Here is a 16,009-nt window from a genome sequence, read left to right on the forward strand (position 1 = left end):
ACTCTGCTGCTGGCTTTGGAATCCCTGGCAAAGGGTTCTTCCAGTTTTATTGGGGCCCAACTGATTTCCCGACGGCACCCATCTTGCCACTTTCTATGCACTTTCCTATTCTCCTCATTCTGATGTCACAGATGTTAGAGGAGCAGTGAGGCCTAGTAGATAAAGCACGGTCCTGGGAGCCAGGAGGACCTGGGTTCCAATCCTGACGGTGCCACTTATCTGCTGTGTGACCTTGGGCAAGTTGCTTCGTTTCTCTGGGCCTCAGTTACTTCATTTTTAAAAGGGGGATTAAAACACTGAGGCCCATGTAGGTCGAGGACTCGGTCCAACCTGATCAAGTCTGTATCCTCTAGACTGTAAGTCCGCTGTGGTAAGGGAATGTGCCGGCTAATACCGTTGCACTGTACTCGCCTAAGTGCTTAGTACAGTGCTCTGCACTTAATAAAGGCTCAATAAATACCATGGATCGATTGGTTGATCAACCCTAGTGCTCAGTACGGTGCCTGGCATAGAGTAAGCACTTAACAAATACCACTAAAAAAAAAGTTAAGTGACTTGCTCACGGTCACCCAGCAGACAAGTGGAGGAGTTGGGATTAGAACCCAGGTCCTTCTGACTTCCATGCCTGTGCTCTGTCCACTAGGCCACACTCCTTCTCTAATTTGTATCTATGCCAGTTCTTAAAAACAGTGCTTGACCAGCCCATAGTAAGTGACAGGCGAGTAGAAAGAGGAAAGGTGGAATGCTCGCCAACAACCGCTCTAGTCCCTCAATGCCATTAATCAATCAAGGCTATGTACTGAGCGCCTACTGTGAGCTAAGCGCTTGGGAAAAGTACCATATAGAGTTGGTAGACATGATCTCTACCCACATATTGTACTCCCCCAAGCACTTAGTACAGTGCTCTGCACCTAACAAGCGCTCAATAAATACCACTGATGATGATGAAGGAGCTTACAGTGTCCAGAGGGAGAAAGACATTAGAACCAGTTACAGAGAGGGGAAATAGTAGAGCATTATTATCATCATCATCAAGCGTTCTCGAGACGTTTCCGATTCAGAGCGACTCTTGGATATATTTTCTCCAGAACGACCTGTCTTCTGCCGTGATCTGCACCTTGCTAACGTTCTTCCGTTATCGGTGTGGTTTCTATCCATCTAGGTGCAGGTCTGCCTCTTCCACGTTCTCTGCCTCTTCCACTTTTTCCCTAGACTTTTCCTAGCATTAGTGTCTTCTCCAGAGAATTAGCCCTCCTGATGATGTGTCCAAAATATGCTCATCTGAGTCGAATCATTTGGCCTTCCAAAGCCCACTTTGGCTTAATTTGCTACAAAACCCATTTATTTGTTTTTCAGGCAGTCCTAGGTGTTCCCCAAAGCCTTCTCCCACACCACCTTTCAAAAGAATCGATGCCCTTTCTATTCTTTTTAATAATAATAATAATAATGTTGGTATTTGTTAAGCGCTTACTATGTGCAGAGCACTGTTCTAAGCGCTGGGGTAAACACAGGGGAATCAGGTTGTCCCACGTGGGGCTCACGGTCTTAATCCCCATTTTACAGATGAGGGAACTGAGGCACAGAGAAGTTAAGTGACTTGCCCACAGTCACACAGCTGACAAGTGGCAGAGCTGGGATTCGAACTCATGAGCCCTGACTCCAAAGCCCGTGCTCTTTCCACTGCGCCACGCTGCTTCTTTTTTTTCCACCGTCCAGCTCTCTCTCCTATGAATCAACACCTTACCGTGGGAGGAGAGTCTGCGCACGCCGAAGAAACTGAGCTGGGCCTTTGAGAGATACTCTCTCACTAGGGTTACCCATAATGGAAAGGTCTAAGCTGAAGCATCAAGGTTGATTCACCTGTGCTGGGCAGCAGCGGCCTGGCAAAGAGTCAGAGGCGGATGATCGAGGGATCAAAACGCTGATCGAAGACAACGGCAGAGACTCGAGTTTTCACTGCGCAGAAGGAGGCGATGAATGGTAAACTACTTCTGTATTTTTTACCAAGAAAACTCTATGGACACATCTTCCAGACGACTACGGTAGAGCATTAGGAGATTTATATAAGTGTTATGGGGCTGAGGTGAGTATTAAAATGCTTGCGGGGCAGTGGAGGCAGCGTGAGGTTAGAGTTCCCCAACATTTTGGAATGTTTAAACAAGTCCCAAAATGGGAAGGGAGGTTGAAGGGCGGGCCCTAAATTAAGCAGAACAGAGCTGACCGCATTCGAACCAGGAAGTGAAATTCTAAGCACGTAAGGTGAGCGAGAATAGCTGCGAGTCAGTGGTAAACAGACTGCCCAATCCGTCCCCATCCTGGCACGTTTCTAGCTTTATTTTTCACAAGCCAAGACAGTCTACAAATATCCCCGACTGACCTCACTAGACCAGAATATACGATCAGCCTATTTATATTTTATACCCTGGCTGAAAAACATGCCTTTAAATTTACTTCTTCTTCAAAAACATCTACTGGAGCCATTCGGATGACTAAAGCTCCTGGGAGACGGGGTTCAAATAATATTGCAATCATCTGGATTGGACGGAAACTTCTTTTGGAACTGGGTCCTAAAATTCACGCAGCCTGGCAACTCAAATACGTATTATGAAACAAGACCTTTAAAATGTAGCAATTTTGGTCTGAGTAATGTCCTTTGGGTTTAAATGAGGTTTCACTCTCCTTTTTTTTTAGTATTTGTTAAGCGCTTACTATGTTTCAGGCACTGTGCTTATATGCTTGGATAGATGCAAGTTAATCATGCATTCATCCATCCATCCATTCATTCAATTTATTTATATTAATGTCTGTCTCCCCCTCTAGACTGTAAGCTCACTGTGGGCAGGGAATGTGTGTTTATGGTCGTATTATACTCTCCCAAGCGCTTAGTACAGTGCTCTGCACACAGTAAGTGCTCAATAAATACAACCGAATGAATGAGCGAAGCCCTCGCTCTTACGAAAGGGACTCCCTGGGCTTTCTGACAGCCACCTTTTGGCTGGGGTTTCCTTGGCCAAAAGCCATGGAGAACTGGGGACATTTTCTGGATAATTCCGGTTCAAAATTCACACCTGACTTTGTTCGGGACCTAGTGGGTAGGGCCTGGGCTGGGGAGTCAGAAGGACCTGGGTTCTAATCCTAGCTCCGCCGCTTGTCTGCTGCGTGATCTTGGACAAGTCACTTCACTTTTTTGGGCCTCAGTCACCTCGTCTGTAAAATGGGGATTGAGACGACGAGCACCACGTGGGACTGGACTGTGTCCAGCCTGATTAGCTTGTATCTACCCCAGCACAACAGTAAGCGCTTAACAAATACCATCAAAAAAGCACTTCACGAATGCCATTTAAAACCAAAACCAAAAAAACACAAAACCTCGAGAGGGGTGCTTTTCCATTTTTTTCCCCAAGCGGGAGTTACCTGGATTCTTAACCCCGATTCTCAATTCTATTTCACAAGGGCAAGCCCTGGTCTTTGTGAACTCAGAGCTTGTTTCAGGGAGGGGCGGGTGAGCAGAGCGGTGTGGGTGGCGTATTCTTATCAGCAGAACTGAACTGCCCCAGCCAGACCTGCCACCTCAGGAAGACAACTGACTCTTCCTGCCGGGAGAAAGGAGGACTCTCCATCGACATCGCGGTCAGTCACCGCAAACTCCACAATGGAGGAACTGGGGGAGTTTCTTCTAGAATCCCTGGAATAATGGTATTTGTTTAGTGCTTACTCTGGGTCAGGCACTGTACTAAGCTCTGGGGTGGATCCAATTGGGTTGGACAGAGCCCCTGTCCCACTTGGGGCTCACGATCTCAATCCCCATTTTACAGATGAGGTAACTGAGGCACAGGAGAGAAGTGACTTGCCCAAGGCCAAACAACAGACAAGTGGCAGAGCTGGGATTAGGACCCATGACCTTCTGACTCATAGGCCCGTGCTCTACCCACTAGGAAGTGCTGCTTCTCTAGACTGTAAGCTCCTTTCATTCATTCATTCAATAGTATTTACTGAGCGCTTACTATGTGCAGAACACTGTACTAAGCGCTTGGAATGTTCAAATCGGTAACAGATACAGTCCCTGCCCTCTGACAGGTTTACAGTCTAATCGGGGGATTAGCAGGGGACGTGTCTACCGACTCTGTTATACTGTACTCTCCAAAGCGGTTAGTACAGTGTTCTGCACACAGACAGTGTTTAATAGGGGAAGCAACATGGTGTAGTGGATAGAGCACAAGTCTGGGAGTCCGAAGACTGGGACTCTGCTATTTGCCTGCTGTGTGACCTTGTGCAAGTCACTTCACTTCTCTGGGCCTCAGGTCCTCATCTGTAAAATGGGGATCGGAACTGTGAGCTCCATGTGGGATAGGGGCTGTGTCCAACATGATTTGCTCCACATCTTAGTACAGTGCCTGGCACATAATAAGTGCTTAACACATATCACAATTATTAATGAATTCAACTGATTGATTTCTTTCTTTCCTGCCCGCATAGTGTGTCCGAGTTAGACCTAGGTTTGTGACCAGTTCCAATTCTCCAAGAGGGAAAAGGGGAGGTTTACAGAGGAAGGGAAGGAGAGAAAAAAGAGCTATTTTACAAACGTGACTTTATAAATATCCACAGCAAGAGAGGGCTAAGAAAAGATCCTGCCAAAGAGAATCACACTGCCCCAAATCTGTGGTCTCATTTTTGGTTCCATTCCTTTACCGACTCTAGATGCTTCCCTTCGAGCCCGCACAACCCCTCTGTCCTTCCGACTCCCTCTCTGAGAAAGTCAAGCTGATGCAAGTCATTCTTGCCAGCGGACTTCATCTAAATTGTTTCGTGACCGGTTCTCAAGTTCATTCCAGACCCAAATAATAATAATAATAATTGAGGTATTTGTTAAGCACTTACTAAGTGTCAGGCACTGTACTAAGCGCTGGGTGGATACAAGCAAATCGGGTTCCTGTCCCATGTGGGGTTCATGGTCCCAATCCCCATTTTGCAGGGACTGTACCAGAGGCACAGAGAAGTGAAGTGACTTGTCCAAGGTCACACAGCAGACAAGGGGCGGAGCTGGGATTAGAACCCATGACCTTCTGACTCCCAGGCGCATGCTCTAGACACTACGCCATGTTGCTTCCCAGTTGACAGAGACTCCTTGGGACTCCCAGAAAACTTCGATAAACCTTCAAATCCAAAGAAAGCATATCTTGATGTTTAAGGTTTTATCTGAAAATCCTAGCCAGCTGCAGTTGGCCTGTACTAACAGCCACAAAGAGGCTCCGAGCAAGAATTTTCTATTGGAATTGGGAGGCCAGGTCGCGCTGATAATACGATAAAGTCACGGGACGGAACAACTCGACTGAAAATTACAATCTGGACAGGTAAATGAGATGAGAATTAGAGATCGGTTCAGCTTCAGCTGAAGAGAAAGATACTGGAAAGTCTCGTCCACACAAACAGTTCGTCCCTTCACCGTGTTCCTCAATGACATTCGGTGACCATTCCTTCAACTAAAAAAGTCCCAAGAGCTCTTAGAAGGAGGAAGTGAAAACAATTCAAGGGAGATACTGAAGTGACTCGTATTTATTTTGAAAGGATAAATCTGACAGATGGGACAGATTTACCCAGCTTATAAGTAGCTGATGAGATTTAAGGCTCTCAGTTATTAGCGAGGAATAAAATTCAAGCTGGGATGGAGAACTCTTGAGGACTGGATGCACCGCTTTCAGGAACACTCCTTCGTACTGTCCAGTTTCTACACCACGGCTAATGGGGGGATTCGAGCAATGCCTGTTTCGAGCTGGAAAAGGGAAGGTTGGATGATGAGAAAGGTCAGATGTGGGCTGACGAAAGGCAATAAAATATTTCCACCTATTCCTAAAAAGAGTTTTTCACTATGAGTTTCTCAGTCTTTTTGGCTTGGCCTATTAACTCCATCAAGCAATCGATGGTATGTACTGAACACTTACTATGTGCAGAACACTGTACTGACAGCTTGGGAGAATAGATTTTGCTAGAGTAGGTAGACAAGATCACTGCCCTCAAAGAGTTTGCGGTTTAGTCGGGGAGGCATATATTAGAACAAATTACAGATGGGAATGGTGGAGCATAAGAATATGGACATAAGTGCCTTGGGGTGGGGACACTATTAAAGTGCTTAAAGGGTACAGACCACCGTGTGTAGGTGATATAGAAGAGAAGGTGAAAGGGGTGGGCAGATAAAGCAGCATGGTGTAGTGGACAGAGCACGGGCCTGGGAGTCAGAAGGTCATGGGTTCTAATTCCGGCTCCACCACTTGTCTGCTGTGTGACCTTGCGCAAGTCACTTCACTTCTCTGCACCTCAGGTACCTCATCTGTAAAAAATTTAAGACTGGAAGCCCAATGTGGGACAGGGACTGTGTCCAATCTGATTAATTTGTAGCTACCCCAGCGCTCAGAAAAGTGCTTGGCACATAGTAAGCGCTTATCAAGTGCCATAATTATTATTATTATGAAGGGTTAGTCAAGGAAGGCCTCTTGGAGGAGATGGGATTTTAACAAGGCTTGGAAGATGGGAAGAGTGGTCCTCTCATCCCATTGGCCACAACTCTTCTTGCCACCCTCATCCCGCTCCCCCACCCCCACCAATGAACCAAATGTCAAGAATATGACCAAACCCAGGACAAGGCCGAAAGAAATGCAATCAGGCTGGATCTACTTTCTGGAAAATGAAGCAACAATTCAGACCACTCAGGGAACAACAACTATATAGCCAAACAGTGATTTCATGTCAACCCAACAACCCCCTCATCCAGCCTCAGTCCTTACGTATTCAGCGTATGTCTATTGGACTGTACATACAATTATGTATTCAGCTATTTCAATCAACCAATAAATGGTATTTATTGAGCGCTTACTATCTGCAGAGCACCGTACTAAGTGCTTGGCAGAGTAGATTCATCCTGACATCTGTGCTCCTTCTACTGGTAAATAATTTACGTCTGCCAACCTTCCTCTTCCACTGGATAGTAAACCCCCTGAGGGCAGGGGCTGGAACTCTGCTTCTGCCGAATTCTCCCAAGGGCTCGGGAGAGTGCTCTGCTCACAGTGGATGCTCAATAAACACAACTAATTGAATTAGCCACCATTGAGACCAGAGGGTATTTTTAGATTTAAGTTACCCAAACGATTTGCCTGCCTAGACCAACGCTATCACTGTGGCTTCGACCAAAGAAATCACAAGTCGAGCTGTCCCTGGGGAGCCCAATTTAGGGTTGGAACCGTGAGCTCCGCTTGAGTGCCTCTCTCAGTTCAGTACAGGAATGTGACGCTAAGTGGTGAACACGCCCGGGACTCACTGTCCTATGAATTATGGTCATGAACTTCTGCGGGTAGAGACCCTCTGAAGAGTAATTAAGCAATTAGCCTCCTCACAGCATATCTCTGGAGAGTGGAAACTCATCTCTGGTAAGGGACAGGGCGGATCAAACTTTTAGTCCAACCATTTTCTGCATTCTGGAACCCAAAAAAAGCAAATACTGCCCTTGAAATATATTGCCCAAAGAGTGTGTTTGGGTATTCCAGAACAGAATTCAGAGAGGTGGAGGAATAAAAAAGGGAATTCTCAGATCCATGCATCTGGAAGAAACTAGACTGCCACTGATCAGTAACAGGCAATCTAGTGAGCTTCATTTAGAATTTCTAATCAGTGAGCTCCTCTAGATTGTAAGTTCCTTGTAGGGAGGGATCACGTCTAGCAACTCTGCTGGATTTTCCCAAGTCTTTGGTGCAGTGCTCTGCACACAATTAACAGCTCTATAAATACCATCGATTGGCTGACTGATTTATGGCGGGCACCCCGATTCCCCGACACTGTATGAGGGCATTTTCCTCAAAAACCCTTTAACGTTTATTCATCAGACACAGCTCTCAGCACCTGGTAAGGTGCTTCGCATACTGAAGGGACTCAAATGCTGATGACTAATGGAATGTGCTACATAATTATTATGGTATTTCACATCTCTGCAGAAGGGAAGTATGTCCGTTAACCAATGCTCTCAGTGGCCTGTGCAAAACGAGCTCTATTTAGGACACACTCTGAGCTTTAAAGGGAGCCTGGCTGAAAAGGCCATCATGCATGTGAAAAAGGAAATGTTTTGAATTATATTTAGCCAAGCCAACTAGAATAATATAGGCCATGAGGAGTGTATTAACTCAATCAATTCGTATAGTGTATAAAGTATGGCTTCTGAGCTGGGGTTGCGGGTTTTCAGGAGCTCTTGTATTTGATTTAAAAAGCTTAAGTAAGGTGGGGGCTCTGTTGATCTGTAACTTACAATGTACCCTCTATAAATAACCCAAGACATGGACAAAAATCCGTGTTTGCGCAGGTTTTAAAATATCAGCCCACCCACTTTGGAGTGTTATTTACAATTTTATAAAGTATATATAGCATTTCAACTTGAAAATAGCTTATTTTTTTTTAATGGTATTTGTTAAGCACTTCCTATGTGCCAGGCGGTATTTTGACTCCAAAATAGCCTTTCCTCTTCATCCAAACCACTACCTTGTTGGTACAATCTCTCATCATATCCCGACTGCATCGGGATCCTTTCTGGTATCCCAACCTCCTGTCTCTCCCCGCTTCAGTCTATACTTTCATTCATTCATTCAATAGTATTAATGAATGAATACTGTACTAAGCGCTTGGAATGTACAATTCGGCAACAGGTAGAGATACTTCACTCTGCTGCCGGATTATCTTTCTACAGAAACACTCTGGGCATGTCACTCTCCTCCTCAAAAATCTCCAGTGGTGGCCTATCAACCTTTGTATGAAGCAAAAACTCCTCACTCTTGGCTTCAGAGCTCTCCATCACCTTGCCCCCTCCTACCTCACCTCCCTTCTCTCCTCCTTCAGCCCAGCCCGCACACTCCGCTCCTCTGCCGCCGCTCGCCTCCTCACTGGGCCTCGTTCCCGCCTGTCCCGCCGTCGACCCCTGGCCCACATCCTACCACTGACCTGGAATGCCCTCCCTCCTCACATCCGCCAAGCTAGCACACTTCCCTCCTTCAAAGCCCTACCGAAGACTCACCTCCTCCAGGAGGGCTTCCCAGACTGAGCCCCTCTTTTCTTCTGCTCCTCCTCCCCTCTCCATCGCTCTGACTCCCTCCCTCTGCTCTACCTCCTTCCCCATCCCACAGCACTTGTGTGTATTTGTACCTGTTTATTATTCTATTTATTTTTTTAATGATGTGCCTATATCTATAATTCTATTTATCTACTTTGATGCTACTGATGCCTACTTGTTTTGTTGTCTGTCTCCCCTTCTAGAGTGAGCCTGTTGTTGGGTAGGGATTGTCTCTATCCGTTGCCGAACTGTACTTTCCAAGTGCTTAGTACAGTGCTCTGCACACAGTAAGCGCTCAATAAATACGACTGACTGAATGAATGTTTGTAAAAGGTACAGCCCAGGTGAGTGTGAGGTGTTTTTTTTTTTCTGGTATCTGGTTTGTGCCAGGCACTTATTAAGCACTGGGGTAGATACAAGCTAATCAGGTTGGACGTAGTACCTGTCCACATGAGGTTCACAGTTATAATCCCCAGTTTACAAATGAGGTAACTGAGGCACAGAGAAGTTAAGAAACTTTCCAAAGTCACCCAGCAGATGTGTGTAGAGCCAGGATTAGCTTCTTATCTTCCCTCCCAAACGCTGTCCTCTCCCTGACTTCCCCGTCACTCTGGATGGCAGACCATCCTTCTCGTTTCACAGGTCCACAACCTTGGTGTCATCCTTGACTCTGCTCTCTCGTTCACCCCACACATCCAATCCGTCACCAATATCTGCCGGTCTCACCTTCACAATATCGCCAAGATCCGCCCTTTCCTCTCCATCCAAACGGCTATCGTGCTGATACAAGCTCTCATAATATCCCGACAGGACTACTGTGTCAGCCTTCTCTCCGCTCTCCCTTCCTCCTCTCTCTCCCCGCTCCAGTCTATTCTTCATTCCGCTGCCCGGATCATCTTCTTGCAGAAACGCTCTGGGCCTGTCCCTTCACTCCTCAAAAACCTCCAGTGGTTGCCTATCGACCTCCGCACGAAACAAAAACTCCTCACTCTTGGCTTCAAAGCCCTCCATCACCTTGTCCCCTCCTACCTCATCTCCCTTCTCTCTTTCTACCTCCCACCCCGTAGGCTCCGCTCCTCTGCCACTCACCTCCTCACTGTCCCCCATTCACGCCTGTCCCACCGCCAACCCCTGGCCCACGTCCTCCCGCTGTCCCGGAACACCCTCCCTCCTTTCCTCTGCCAAACTCATTCTCTTCCCTGCTTAAAAGCCCTACTGAGAGCTCACCTCCTCCAGGAGGCCTTCCGAGACTGAGCCCCCCTTTCCCTCTGCTCCCTCTCCCCTCCCTCCCACCCTCTGCGCTTCCCTCTTCCCCTCCTCTCAGCACTGTGCTCATTTGTACATATTATTTATTGCCCTATTTATTTTGCTAATGAAGTGTATATATCTCCTTGATTCTATTTATCTTGATGATGTTGTCTTGTTTTATTTTGTTCTGTTTTGCTTTGCTGTCTCCCTGTTTAAACTGCGAGCCCGTCATTGGGCAGGGACTGTCTCTATCTGTTGCCAAATTGTACATTCCAAGTGCTTAGTACAGTGCTCTGCACATAGTAAGCGCTCAATAAACACGAATGAATGAATGAATGAAATGAGCCCAAGTCTTCTGGCTCCCAAATCCAGCCTGTGACTTTTCATTTACAGCTTTACCTGATTCACTAACTATTATTGTGGACATCTACCTGCGAAATGAGAAGGGGAGAAAAAATTCAATGTTTTTCACTTTACCGGAGCCAGATTCTGCCCTAAAACCTGAGGCCTGAAGCAGAGAATTTCTTTATGGGCAGGCACCCTGTCTGCTACCTCTGTTGTAATAATAATAATAATAATGTTGGTATTTGTTAAGCGCTTACTATGTGCCGAGCACTGTTCTAAGCGCTGGGGTAGACACAGGGGAAGCAGGTTGTCCCACGTGGGGCTCACAGTCTTCATCCCCATTTTACAGATGAGGGAACTGAGGCACGGAGAAGTGAAGTGACTTGCCCACAGTCACACAGCTGACAAGTGGCAGAGCTGGGATTCGAACTCACGAGCCCTGACTCCAAAGCCCGTGCTCTTTCCACTGCGCCGCGCTGCTTCTCAATAATAATAATGTTGGTATTTGTTAAGCGCTTACTAGGTGCCGAGCACTGTTCTAAGCGCTGGGGTAGACATAGGGGAATCAGGTTGTCCCACGTGGGGCTCACAGTCTTAATCCCCATTTTACAGATGAGGGAACTGAGGCACAGAGAAGTTAAGTGACTTGCCCACAGTCACACAGCTGACAAGTGGCAGAGCTGGGATTCGAACTCATGAGCCCTGACTCCAAAGTCCGTGCTCTTTCCACTGAGCCACTCTCCTGAGTATTGAGTACTGTGCTCCACACAGAGTAAGTGCTCAATAAAAAACAAGCGCTTAGTACAGTGCTCTCTGCACATAGTAAGCGCCCAGTAAATACTATTGAATGAGTGAATGAAATAGCCTTGATGATGATATGGGCACCAAATAAGAAGCTGCTTAGAGAAGCAGCATGGCCTAGTGGATACAGCCTGGGCCTTGGAGTCAGAAGGACCTGGGTTCTAGTCCCGGCTCCACCACCTGTCTGCTGTGTGACGTTGGGCAAGTCACTTCACTTCTCTGAGCCTCCATTCCCTCATCCATTAAATGGGGATTAAGACTGTGAGCCCCACGTGGGACAGGGACTGTGTCCAACCTGATTAGATTGTATCTCTTGTATCTACTCCAGCGTTAAGAACAGTGCTTGACACCTAGTAAGTGCTTAATAAATATTATCATTGTGATTATAAAAAAGTAACTATACCGAGAGCAGAGCAAAATACCACAGTTTCCTACTGGTTTTGCAATGCATTTTTCATGAGATTCCATTATTAGGTTAGTTTTGGAAACATGAGTAACAAGGAAAACAAAGAGGGTGTGCCTGATCTAATTGTGACATTAGGCCACAGGGCTGTAAACCTTTCTGATTGATTTTCCCTTCACCCACTTCCATAAGCCCCAAGAACTCACCAATATTTGCTCCTTGAGAGGAAAACAAAACAGGCCAATTATTTACCCTTGCCCTATCGACTCTTCCCTTGAAGAGGAATAAGAAATGAAAATAAAGAATAATATATGCAACTAGGGACAACTGGGTTCCCTTAGTACCAAAGAGGAAAAGGAATCAGAGAAAGTTACTCTGAACAATTGAAACAAAATGATAGCAAGGGAGACTAAAATCGGAATTTTTGTGGTCAGATCATGGGAAAGAATACAAGGAGGTGAGTGCTTGGCAAAAGGGGGAAAACTCCAGTTTATTACAGCATAAGCCGTAACATGTCCTCACACATGGAAGAAAAGAGACCGAGAGAAACAGCAGAGGCACATTTACAAACCAGTTCGCGACCACGATTGACTATTAGCCCTCAAATGTTACTTGGACTGCTTATAATAATAATAATGATGATAATGGTATTTAAGCGCTTACTATGTGCCAAGCACTGTTCTAAGCACTGATGTGTTCAACTCGCACCAACATACATTCCCCCCTTTCCCCACACCCTCACTTCCTCTTAGTCACAGTTAATCCAATAGAAAGTGAATGCTATAGTTCAAAAGTCCAGGAAAGATAAAGTAACCACAAATTCTGGAGTGCAAAGGAGAGCGGGAGGTGTGACTTGCAAGGGGACCTGATTATCTTGTTTCTAACCTAGAGTTCGGTATAGTGCTTGGCACAAAGTAAGCACCAAATATCACAATTATTATTATTATTATTACAGGTGAGACCGAAGGTCCAAACTTATCAGGGAAGGAGAAAGGAGAAAGGCAGGAAAGTGAGAGACACGAGGGGAGACCAAGACTCAAAGGGCAAGATAATGGTGGTATTTGTTAAGCGCTTACTATGTGCCGAGCACTGTTCTAAGCGCTGGGGTAGACATAGGGGAATCAGGTTGTCCCACGTGGGGCTCACAGTCTTAATCCCCATTTTACAGATGAGGGAACTGAGGCACAGAGAAGTTAAGTGACTTGCCAAGATAGAGGGAAAGGCAGCAAGGGAGAAACACCACATACACACACACTCCCCTAATAGACCCACTTGCGTGGGGACACTGATTGTGAACACTTTATAGGGTGACCGAAGGTGACCCTCAAATATACCAACCTTCAGAAGCACTTGACAGGGGCATGCAGTTCCGCTGGGCCCAGAATGCAACGTCATTGCATTGCATGTGCCATTTGGTGGAAATCCATCCGAATTTCCTCTGAAACTGAAGTTTATTGCTCTTGATTCTATTTATTGCTCTTGATTCTATTTATTGCTATTGTTCTTGTCTGTCCGTCTCCCCCGATTAGACTGTAAGCCCGTCAAAGGGCAGGGACTGTCTCTATCTGTTACCGATTTGTACATTCCAAGCACTTAGTACAGTGCTCTGCACATAGTAAGCGCTCAATAAATACTATTGAATGCATAAAGTGATAAGCCCCAGGTCACACAACAGGCAAGAGGCAGGGGCAGGGATGAGAACCCAGATCCTCCGCCACCATAGCTGTCAGACCAGCTGAAAACCAGACAGATGGTCACTCCAGTCCAAGTCGGTCAGCAGACGAGTCCCATCTCATATCCTGTCTCTACCCAGTGCTCAGGACGGTGTTTGGCACCTAGTTAGTGCTATTATAAGGTGAAAACAAAAACAGAGAAGTAACAGAAGGATGAGGTAAGGTAAACGTGCCATCTGAGGAATCATAATAATAATAATTGTGGTATTTGTTAAGCACTTACAGTGATTCAAGATAATTAGGTCAAACACAGTCCCTGTCACACATGGGGTTCACAGTGGCAACCTGCACTGCCAACTCCCCGTGCTCCCTTGGGGCCGTGATGGCGGCAGAAACCTCTAGAACCTGGTGGTGGTGGCTGGGCTTGGCCGCTGCTTTCACTTAGTAATAATAATAGTATTTGTTAAGTGCTTGCTATGTGGCAAACACTGTTCTAAGTGCTGGGGCAGATTCATTCATTCAATCATATTTATTAAGCGCTTACTGTGTATAGAGTACTGTACTAAATGCTTGGAAGAGTACAATGTATTGACAGACAGGCATATTCCTGCCCCTCACAGTCTCGAGGCAGACATTAATATCAGTAAATTAGACATACGCAGATAAATACCTATGTGCTGTGGGGGTAGGAGGGAGGATGAATGAAGGAGCAAGTAAGAGCGGCACAGACAGGAGTGGGAGAAGAGGAGAGGAGGGCTTAGTCAGGGAAGGCTTCTTGGAGGAGATGGGCCTTACAAGGCAATCAGGTGGGACACAGTCCCTGTCCCACATAATAATAAATAATAATGTTGGCATTTGTTAAGCGCTTACTATGTGCCAAGCACTGTTCGAAGCGCTGGGGTAGATGCAAGAGAATTAGGTTGTCCCACGTGGGGCTCACAGTCTTCATCCCCATTTTACAGAAGAGGTACCTGAGGCACAGAGAAGTTAAGTGACTTGTCCAAAGTCACACAGCTGACAAGTGGCGGAGCTGGGATCAGAACCCACGACCTCTGACTCCCAAGCCTGGGCTCTTTCCATCGATGGGGCTGACAGTCTCACTCCCCATTTTACGGATGAGATAACTGAAGCACAGAGAAGTGAAGTGACTTGCCCTAGGTCACACAGCAGACATATGGCGAGGCTGGGATTAGAAGCCACGTCCTCTGACTCCCAGCCCCCTGCTCTTTCCACTAGGCCGTGCTGCTTCTTCCATTAGGCCACTTAACCCCTCCGGCCTCTGTTGCCCCTCTCTGGACTCCCTAGAATTTTTGCCACTGCTCTAACACTCCAGCTACCAAACATGAGAGTGTAGAGTCAAGAGTCCTGAGTTCTAATCTCAGGTCCACCACTGGCCTACTGTGTGATCTTCGGCAAGTCACTTCACCTCTCTGGGCCTCATGTGTAAAATGGGGGATAAGATACACTGTGAGTCCCATGCAGGTCAGGGACTGTTTCTGATCTTGTAATCCTCTGTGCACTACAGTCCCTAACACATTAAAAATGTCATTATAATTTTGCCAGTCCTGGTGGCTTTTCTAGTTCATAATCTTATATTATGGGTACATATTTCCATTAAGCCAACGTGGTCTCTGGAAAGTCAAGTGACTTGACTTAGATTAGCATATTTTGGACACGTAATCAGGAGGGCTAATTTTCTGGAGAAGACACTAATGCTAGGAAAAGTTTTGGGAAATCATAGAAGAGTCAGACCAGCAGCTAGATGGATAGCTTGTCCCACCTGATTAATCTGTATCTACCCCAGTGCTTAGGACAGTGCTTGGCATATAGTAAGCACTTAACAAGTACCATAATTATTATTTTAGAAGCAGCATGGCTCAGTGGAAAGAGCCCGGGCTTGAGAGTCAGAGGTCATGGGCTCGAATCCCAGCTCTGCCACTTGTCAGCTGTGTGACTGTGGGCAAGTCACTTAACTTCTCTGTGCCTCAGTTACCTCATCTGCAAAATGGGGATGAAGACTGTGAGCCTCACGTGGGACGACCTGATTACCCTTTATCGACTCCAGCACTTAGAACAGTGCTCTGCACATAGTAAGCGCTTAACAAATACCAACATTATTATTATTATAGAGACCATAAAAACGATAAACAGAAGAACCATCAGAAAGGTTACGGATTATGGCAGAAGACAGGATGTTCTGGAGAAAATATATCCATAGAGTCGCTAAGAATCGGAAACGACACGACAACACTTGGATAATAATAATTTCCATTACGGCAGTCAGGATCAAGGGCGAAATACATGATGGTCCAGCCGAAGGTGCAACACACTGAAGCGCTGAGAAGCAGCACGGTCCAGTGGACAGAGTAGAGGCCTAAAAGTCAGAAGGACCTGGGTTCTAATTCTAGCTCTGCCACCTACCTGCTATAGGATCTTAGGTAAGTCACTTAACTTCTC

The 16,009-nt window shown here is 46.2% G+C and overlaps 1 protein-coding gene across 6 annotated transcripts in view; it reads right to left on the bottom strand.

Annotated features, from left to right (window-relative positions):
* KCTD20 (potassium channel tetramerization domain containing 20) overlaps positions 1-16,009 on the bottom strand; it is a 45,855-nt gene that overhangs the window by 18,215 nt on the left and 11,631 nt on the right. Inside the window, exon 1 of one of the 6 annotated variants that reach the window (XM_039912533.1) lies at positions 1,861-1,965. The exons of 4 other annotated variants lie outside the window; for them this stretch is intronic. The gene's annotated coding sequence lies outside the window, so the exon portion shown is untranslated. Of the gene's footprint in view, positions 1-1,860; positions 1,966-16,009 lie in introns of those variants that run through there. One more of the 6 variants, XM_039912532.1, reaches the window with a different exon arrangement.

The sequence above is a fragment of the Ornithorhynchus anatinus genome, chromosome 7, assembly GCF_004115215.2.
Source record: "Ornithorhynchus anatinus isolate Pmale09 chromosome 7, mOrnAna1.pri.v4, whole genome shotgun sequence".
In the NCBI taxonomy this organism is placed as follows: Eukaryota; Metazoa; Chordata; class Mammalia; order Monotremata; family Ornithorhynchidae; genus Ornithorhynchus; species Ornithorhynchus anatinus.